Genomic DNA, 8,295 nt, shown 5'->3' with positions numbered 1-8,295 from the left:
GCAACATGGTTCTACTGCCACAAGTCAGAAAACCAGGAAATAAAATAGAGGCCAGGCTTGGAAAGTCACCTGGAAGTCACCTAGATAGGGCTGCCTTCTGCAACAAGCCAAGTTTACAAAACTGGTCTGAACCAGTCCTGAATTGACTCTTGCATCATAAAAATTCCAGTCTGGGCTTAGAGAAAATGTTTCCCAAAACCAGAATGTGCACAGGAGTGTCTTGATATTGATAGATTGGTGTTTTGTGACAAAAACATTGCATAGAAAAATTTCCAAACAGCTTCTGTTGCAGCAAAGACGCCAGGAAACCAAATTAAGGTTGCCCCAGCAACATTCAGTTTTTGCTATTTCTTATTTTTTTGAGTGCATCATTAGTAATAATCTTTTACCAGTGTGTGTGAGCAATCTAGTTCCATATCGGTGAATGCATGTGTCTTCATTTGTACATATGCACATAGACATAGATGTGCTTGGACTCAGTGCTACATCGACTGTCAGTACCCTTACTTTTGTTTGTGAACTGTGATTAAGCAAGCTAGAAATAGTATATAAACAAACAGATAATCTGCTACTTCTGACTTTTTTTTAAACAATGACTTGAATCTGCCTGAAGCTTTAGCTTGCACTGGAAGATCTGTTTGTTGGTGATTTTCACAGCTATATAGAACTATAAAGACAATAAATAAATTTTAAAAATATTTCTGTATTTTTTGTTGCTGTATTATTTACATCTCTAGACAGGTTTCTGACTCATTCAGGAAGGATATTATGCAGGGGGGTGGTAGGAGAGAGGGAAGACTTTGTAATGGGAATAGATTTACCATAGATGTTATTCAGAAATACTTTTACCATAGATGTTATTCAGAAAGAATTTTAATAAACCCACCAATTGTATTACATCAGTGCATCCTCTTAAATCCCATGGAGATTTTCCAAAACAGAACTAAGCCGTTTGCCTCAAACATCTTATCTATTTCTGTCACTACACAAATCCCCTAAATATTTCAGTCACTGCGAGGCCAACTGAAATGGTAAATTACCTCCTATACTAAAGGGAAAACTGTTGAATAGTGCAGGGGTTTGATCCTGCTGAAAATGAGGCTTCTGGGATTGAAGACAACTGCAGGAAAACCAGAATTATAAGCAGTATCATCCCCATTCAGCAATTACATTGTTGCCTATTGGTAACATTCCTTTATACTTCTCCTTGCTTTTCATTTGTCTGATGAGACATTCTGCTATTTTCCTAAGAGCATGTTGAAAGAGAACTGACAAAGGATAACCTCACTTATTATTCTTTGTAATGGAAGTGTTTGCAGACAGGTCACCAGAGGCTACTGCAGCTTTTGGAAAAGCTGACGATAATACAGTGAAAGCATTTCTGAAACCTAAGGCTGCCAATACTGTACTTTTACTGCTCTATTTTAGTGTCAAACGCTTTTCTTAGTGCCCCTTAGCTATTTCTGGAAACAGGTACTTTTTGTTAGACAGATGGTTTAACCTGGGAATAAAGCTAGCAGCAAGAGGGGACAAACCCAAGTGACTCAAATAGGGTTCAAGTTCACTTACAAACTTATTCATAAAATTCTACAATGAAAGACAAATCCAAAGAACAATTAGCTGCTGCCACTACAGCAACTGTCTTTCTAACAAAACCACCAGAGCATTAGCTGTGATACTAGGAACTGACAATTCGTAATGACGACATCAGCCTACAAAGGGAAAGCAGAAAGAAATGCATAGAAAGTATTATTATCCTCCCTTATTTGCTAGGATTATTATTTGCGGTTTGTGGTGCCATCACTCTTGTGATGCAGACATTCAGTTGTAAGCTTTGCCACTGGCTTTTTCTAAAGACATCCTTATTGGGAAAGAACAAAAGGATTCTATTTTTAGCAAAAATCCTGAGTTTTGTGGCTTTTCCACAACCTTTATTGGCAATTCTGAAGTTTAAGGGCAAGTCAGGAAGCAAATGACATCTTTATTGATGGAGAGCAGACTCCAAAACACATACCGGTAATTCTGATGTCCTTTTAGAGCACCCATGGTTGCATATTTTTAAGTACTGAAGGGACATTTCAGTCATAAAAGGCTGATTGATCTTTTCAAATTTGACCTTATTTACATGAGTAAACAGGTTGCTGGAAACTCAGAGTAAAACTTGCTCTGCTCCCGAATTACATAGGGCACCTTCAGGAAAAAACTGGGCATACATCTTGCTGTATGCCAGCAAATGCACACTGTTAGCACAACCCCATCCCAAGGCCTTGGAAAGGACCCAGGGCTCTGAACTCCTCAGAAATCAAAACTGCCTCGATACCACACTAGCATTGGCATGAACGTATCTTCCCCTGACAGCCTTCGGGACAACTCCAAGTCAACCTCTCTCACACTGAACATCTCTTGCTCCCCTTCTCATTTCTCCATCCTTCCCCTTGCCCCACCAGCACCAGCCTTCCTCTGTACACAGAATAGTGTATTGCCTTCCTCTAGAACACAGAGAATTTGGGAATCTTCCCTCTTACATCAGGGTGGCATCTCCTCCTGATCCGAACAGCCCCCCCCCCCGGCTTGCTGCAATGCCCCTGCTCAGGACAAATGCATGCCTCATGGCTGTTCTGCTTCCTGGTCCTGCAACAAAATTGCTCAGTTTGCCAGCATGGTTACACCTTAAGAGCAAGCAGCATGGTCAAGATGCCTGATTGAACACAGGTGTCTGCTTAGCATCTAGATTTTAAGATGCGGATACAGCTCCACTAGCAGAAATGTGTACTGACTGTGAACTGCCTATGGTGCATGGACTCAGAAAACTCCCTGCTAGGCTTTTTAAGAGGCTTGTGTATTTATATGCCTCCAAGAAGGAAGTTCAAAAAATCAAAACAGTTTTCTGTCATACAAAGGTGACATAATAATACCATTCTTTTTTCCTGTTATGAATCAAAACTTATTCTCAGGAGGATGGGGAAGGGAGCCTTCATCTCTCTTTATCTGGAACTTTGTTGAAGGCTGACATCAAAATACAATTATATGGGTTGGACACATTTTTTTTCCTGCAAGAGGTCAGAAAGGTGAAGTCCCAATTTCCTCTGCCTTCCCTGTGGATAAAGGCCATAGCATATTTCTGCTGAGCAGCACTGGGAATGTTTACACTTTTCTTGGGAAACATCTTTCTTTCTTTTCTTTAAACAATTTATGACATTTTCTGGAAAGCAAGGGCAGCAGCAGTACATTCAGACCAACTTAAAAAGCCAGAGGTTCACACCCACCTCTGGATGGAAGTTTTCCAGCTGACAGTGTTGAACCAAAGTCAAAGAGGGAGTTCTAACCCCAAGTTTGGTTTTGTGCGGTTTTCAATTGTTTGGGAAGCAGTGGCAGCCTCTTTTCAATTAGAACCTGAGGAGAAGATGAGGATGAGGAAGTGATGTGATTTCCATGCAACCTGTTTGCATCTGCAGACACGCTCACTGTTTTACAGGCATGTGGCTCCATCTGCAACATCCCAGGTACAGCACTCAAGGACTGCTCCTGGTCTGTGCAGGTCAAGAGAAGGAAAGAGGCAGGTCTGATGCTGCAATGAGCGCACACTCCCCATGAGTAAGGGTTGCCCAGTGACCTCCCTTCTCCTTCTGACATGGCAGGACTCTGCAGCCTTCCTGCCATAGGGCTCTGTCTCAATGCTGTAGATGAGCCACACTCCTGGAAAGCAATGCTGGAACTATTAGAAGAGGCAAGGGTGTTGTTGCCAGGTAGTGCTCAAAGCTACTTCAATCCTTTATGGAAAAATATGATGCTTAAAAGAAAAAGTGCACTGTACGTGTATGCAAAGAGCTAACTGAAGTTAGCAATAAAAGAAGGATTAGCTGATCTGTGTAGTATTTACTGAATTCTCCCAGCTATGGTATACAGTTTCCTTGAATTTAATATCTTACTTGCATCTACCATTTCTTTGGGCACAAAAAGAGAATGCAAGACTGCCATATCCCCTGGTATGCAGGCTGCCATCAGCTGCCATCTAACCCTTATAATACAGAACAGTTCTTACATATGGGAGAAATGAAGACAGACGTGATTAATACTTGAAGCTGTTCACTGGTTTCTGTCCTCTTGGCAGAGGCTGTAGCAGCAGTTATCAGATTGGTGACAACCTTCTTATATCAAGTTTTGCACAATCAAAATTCCCCAAAGTATGGTGCAATCTACAAAACTTCTAGAAGGCCCATTTGGACCACTGATTTCTGATGTTACACATTTCTGATGTTCATTTGGCTAATCTGTTTTAAAATGAAAGCATTCATGTTTGATTTTATTTTCCACAGGATTGTTAGCAGTTAAGACAACTGTTTTCTCTCTATGGGCTCTGAAACACTAGAAGAAAATCTCAACCTCAGTAATGTTCATTCTAGTGCCACTTTCTAATCAAAGATTTAAAACCACTTTGCAAAGCACTAATGAAACAGCCAAAACTCACAACACTATTTTGAGCTCAATAGGATTCACTCTTACTTATTCTGATACTTCCTTTCCTCATGAAGAAGAGGAGACACCACAGTTATAAGTAATTAGCACAGATTTTGCAGCCCAGGACACTAGAATGTTTTCTGTGACCAAACATTGCCTAAAATGCAATGCTGCTATGCTTCAGATACCATAACTCATACTCACTTGTCCATGAATTAACTGTAACTTATTCCTGATAATTACCACTTGCTCACAGGTTCCAAACTACAGACGTATAGAACTAGGTATGGCTCCATCTCAGTTTATTCATGCCGAGTTCCTCTCCACTTCAGAATAAAGCCCAGACTGTTATTTTTAGACAACAACCAACAACATAAGTCAAATATTCTATAACCACACAGATGTCATTAAAAATGGCTCTTCAACTATGTGATTAGTGACTGATGAACCTACCAAAACAATTAAAATACATAAAAAAGCTGGACAAAACTGTTCAGGAACATCAAAATGTAATGAAAGCAAGTCTCTCATCCAATTAACACAGAGATATTTCTTTGGAAAAATAATAAAACAAACCCGATGGTTTAGAAAGGAACAATTGCAGCTGAGAATTCAAAAATACAACAACAAAAATAACAGCACAAGAACCAAGTTGTCTAACACTAAGGCCATCAGACTAAACACACACACTGCATGAAGACTATATTTCCACTGGGAGAAATAGCTATTTACATCACTCTTGATGGAGAAAATCCCCCCCCAAGTTAGATGTAGCAGCTTAGACAGGAGACACAAATTCTGCATCAGGAAATTAGCCAGGTAATTAAGTAGTTGACAACAAGAAAAAAAGCTACAGGCACAGATGGATTCCCAGCTGAGATTTTTAAGCTTTTGTAAGTAATATTTTCTCCTAAGCTGTTTAGAATCTTTAATGATGTTTCTAAGTGAAGGGCAGTTAAAATTGAATGAATCTGATTGAAATATTGTCACCTTTAATGAAGACAAACCAGTAAGTCTCTTGCCATTTGCCATGCCGTTTCAATATCAAAAATGCCTTCAAATAATTTGGCAAACAGATTGGAAAACTGCATAAAGCTCTCGATTAGCAGAGATCAAGTTGGCTTCAGTACTGGCAGGTGGATAACATCTGGTAGCTTGTGGATTGAGTCATTAAAGGAATGAAAGTGACATCATCAAATGCCGTAAAAGTTTTTGTTATGGTCAATGGGGATAACTGTTATAAGCATGACAGATAATGTAGGAGAAGCAGATCTGAACAATTGAAACAGTGAGATCAGGCCAGCCATTTTGCATGAAGTAAGAATCTGTACACTTTTGAAGGAATGTGTAGGCAACAGTGACTTCTCCCTTCCACTTCTGCTTTTCAGCCTGTTAGGAAAAGACAAGTACAGCAGATCCAGATAGCAATAAATGAGGAAACAGCAATAATTAACTAAGCCAGAAGATGCAGGTGGAGCAGGTAGGTTAAATTAAAGTTTTGAAAAATCTACTGACAGATATTTACTGATAGCTGACAGAAAGATTAACACTGAAGAATAAGCAAGATGCCTTTTTTAGAGTACTAGCAAAAGATGTAAATATGTCCCTGCCTGGCTAAACTGCTAAACACTGACATGGCTAAACTGCTCCAGATTGGTTTATGCTGATGTTACCCAAGACACAAAATCACATTGGTGACTAACTTGGTGACTAACTTAGTGTCTAACTAGTAAGTACATCTTGGCTGGGTGCAGCCAGTATTGTCTCCATGAACATATCTTTTGCCTGCTCATATTCCCAAATATTTTTAAGAGACAAAAATAGTTTTCAGAAGTGCAGAATTGGTGAAAAAAAACACCAAACATTTGGTAAGACATCAAGGACTCTCTGGTCACCTTGCTTTAACAAGCAACAGAATGCATCTGTGGGATTTTCAAGATGTTCCCAGAATCTGTTGGAGAGAGCCAGGTGGGCAGTGATGCTGAGATGCCATCAACTGCTTCAGACACATTACGACTACTTACTTCAGACACATTACTTCTACTTACTTCATGAGTGACATAATTCACCACTAAGTTTACACAACACGTACCCTAGAGACCTTAACTTCAGTTCTTCTGAACTCGTGTATCTCAGGCCAGGAACAGATAGTGCAGCTCTGTTATTCTGGTACAGAAAGTACTAAAATATTTCATATAGAACACTCATTATTAACTATACAGAGGAGCCCAATGGAGTTAGGTGTCTAGATCCCATGAACTTTTCTGCCTTACTTGAATAATCTCTAAAAGTTCCAGCAACCTGTAGGTTGAAAATTACTTTGTTTTCCTAGCTTTGTTTATTACGTTGCATTTCAAACCCTTCAGTTGAAATTCCACTTGAAATTAAAGAACTTTAAAGTCATTCTTTCAACATTTTAAAAATATTTAATGTTAAAACACAAACATGATATTAGCTACAGTTCAGTAATTTCCTAAACAAAAGTATCAGCATCAATATAATGAAGAATTTTTATTAAAACAGGAAAGAAAAGCCTCAGAGTAAACTCTTCTACCTTGTTTTATTTTGTTGTGGTTTGTGCTTTTTGTTTGTTTTTTCTTAAAAATTTTTTTTTGGATCAAGGTGTAAGAGACAAACACAGAAGGAGAAACACAGAAAATCTTGCTTTTTACTTTGACCACAGGGTCCAGCAACCTCTTCAACAGCTTCCAGTTCCCAAACAATTTTAGGCCTTCTTTTTGTCTTTAAATAGGAAAAAGCAGGCCTTCAAAGAACAAGAGAATTAACTGAAGGAAGGAAAGTCATTGGACTTTGAGGTATCACAAAGCATTTATAGAAATATATTTTGAAAAAAGTTGTTATTTCAAGCCTCTGAGAAAGGGTAGAATTTTCAGGCCCCAAGCAGAGACAAAGAGGTAATAATTAATTCTATGAAAGGTCTAAGGGCATAATTTCAAAACACAGCAGTGAGCTTAATAAGCCTGATACAAAAGACAAAAGTTAATTACATGAGTAAGTAGGGGAAAGACTTCTCCCAAGGAAATTCCCATTGTGTTTCGGTCCCCTAAATTGAAGGAGGGTGCCTTTTCTGATGATTTTTTCTGGTGGCAAAAGAAAATCATTAAAAGTTAGTAATTCAGAAGTAACACAATTCCTTCTTTCAGGATCATTTACAGAGGTGTATCACTGGCTACCGGAGAGAATGTGGGTTGAAAGATAACTTCATGCAGATATGGTAGACTCAACCAGAACATATGGACATTAATTTGATGTTTAAAATTACATAATATTGGATAAAAGGTGAAATTACCACTTCCTACATTAGTACTATAACAAGACTTATGAATATATGCCATAAAAAGAAATGCCTTTAGCACAAAAATGTGAGTAATAAGCCTAATTTTATTAATTCTGTTCAGTTATAGTGCATATTTGAGACCTGGTTACATAGATAGCAACTTCAAAGCTTTCTTCTATAGAAACAAAAAATTAGAGCCATACAGACTTCCTTCGATATTTTGATGAGACAGTCACAAGTGGAGCATATGGAATTAGTTTGCATTAAGAGAAGAAATATGTTCAGTATACCAAGAAGTGATCTATCCTGCAACTGAATGAGCAGTGCATGTAAACACATGGAATATCATGTTGACATCCACACTACCTAAACCTTTAAGCAAGTATTAAGACACAGATTGAGCTGACTCAAAAAAGTCATAGTCCAGGACTATGCTGGAGTATCCTACACTAGTTTGAAAATGGGCTGCCAAGAGCACACCAAGCACCCAAGAGAAATCTGTTTTATTTTTTTTAATATTTTTACTGGTACAAGCTATA

The 8,295-nt window shown here is 38.6% G+C and overlaps 1 long non-coding RNA gene across 1 annotated transcript; it reads right to left on the bottom strand.

Annotated features, from left to right (window-relative positions):
- Positions 1-1,482: 1,482 nt before the first annotated feature.
- Positions 1,483-3,677, bottom strand: LOC130609340 (uncharacterized). The gene is made up of 3 exons (XR_008974765.1): positions 3,466-3,677; positions 3,267-3,393; positions 1,483-1,712 (listed from the first exon to the last, which is right to left on the bottom strand). It is a non-coding gene; the product is annotated as an uncharacterized LOC130609340 (long non-coding RNA).
- Positions 3,678-8,295: the final 4,618 nt, after the last annotated feature.

Source organism: Pezoporus wallicus, unplaced genomic scaffold, assembly GCF_028554395.1.
Source record: "Pezoporus wallicus isolate ANWC-B61680 ecotype Strahan unplaced genomic scaffold, APGP_CSIRO_Pwel_v1 contig_13670, whole genome shotgun sequence".
NCBI lineage: Eukaryota > Metazoa > Chordata > Aves > Psittaciformes > Psittacidae > Pezoporus > Pezoporus wallicus.
The sequence above is the reverse complement of the archived record's forward strand: the minus strand, read 5'-3'. Positions and strand labels throughout refer to the sequence as shown.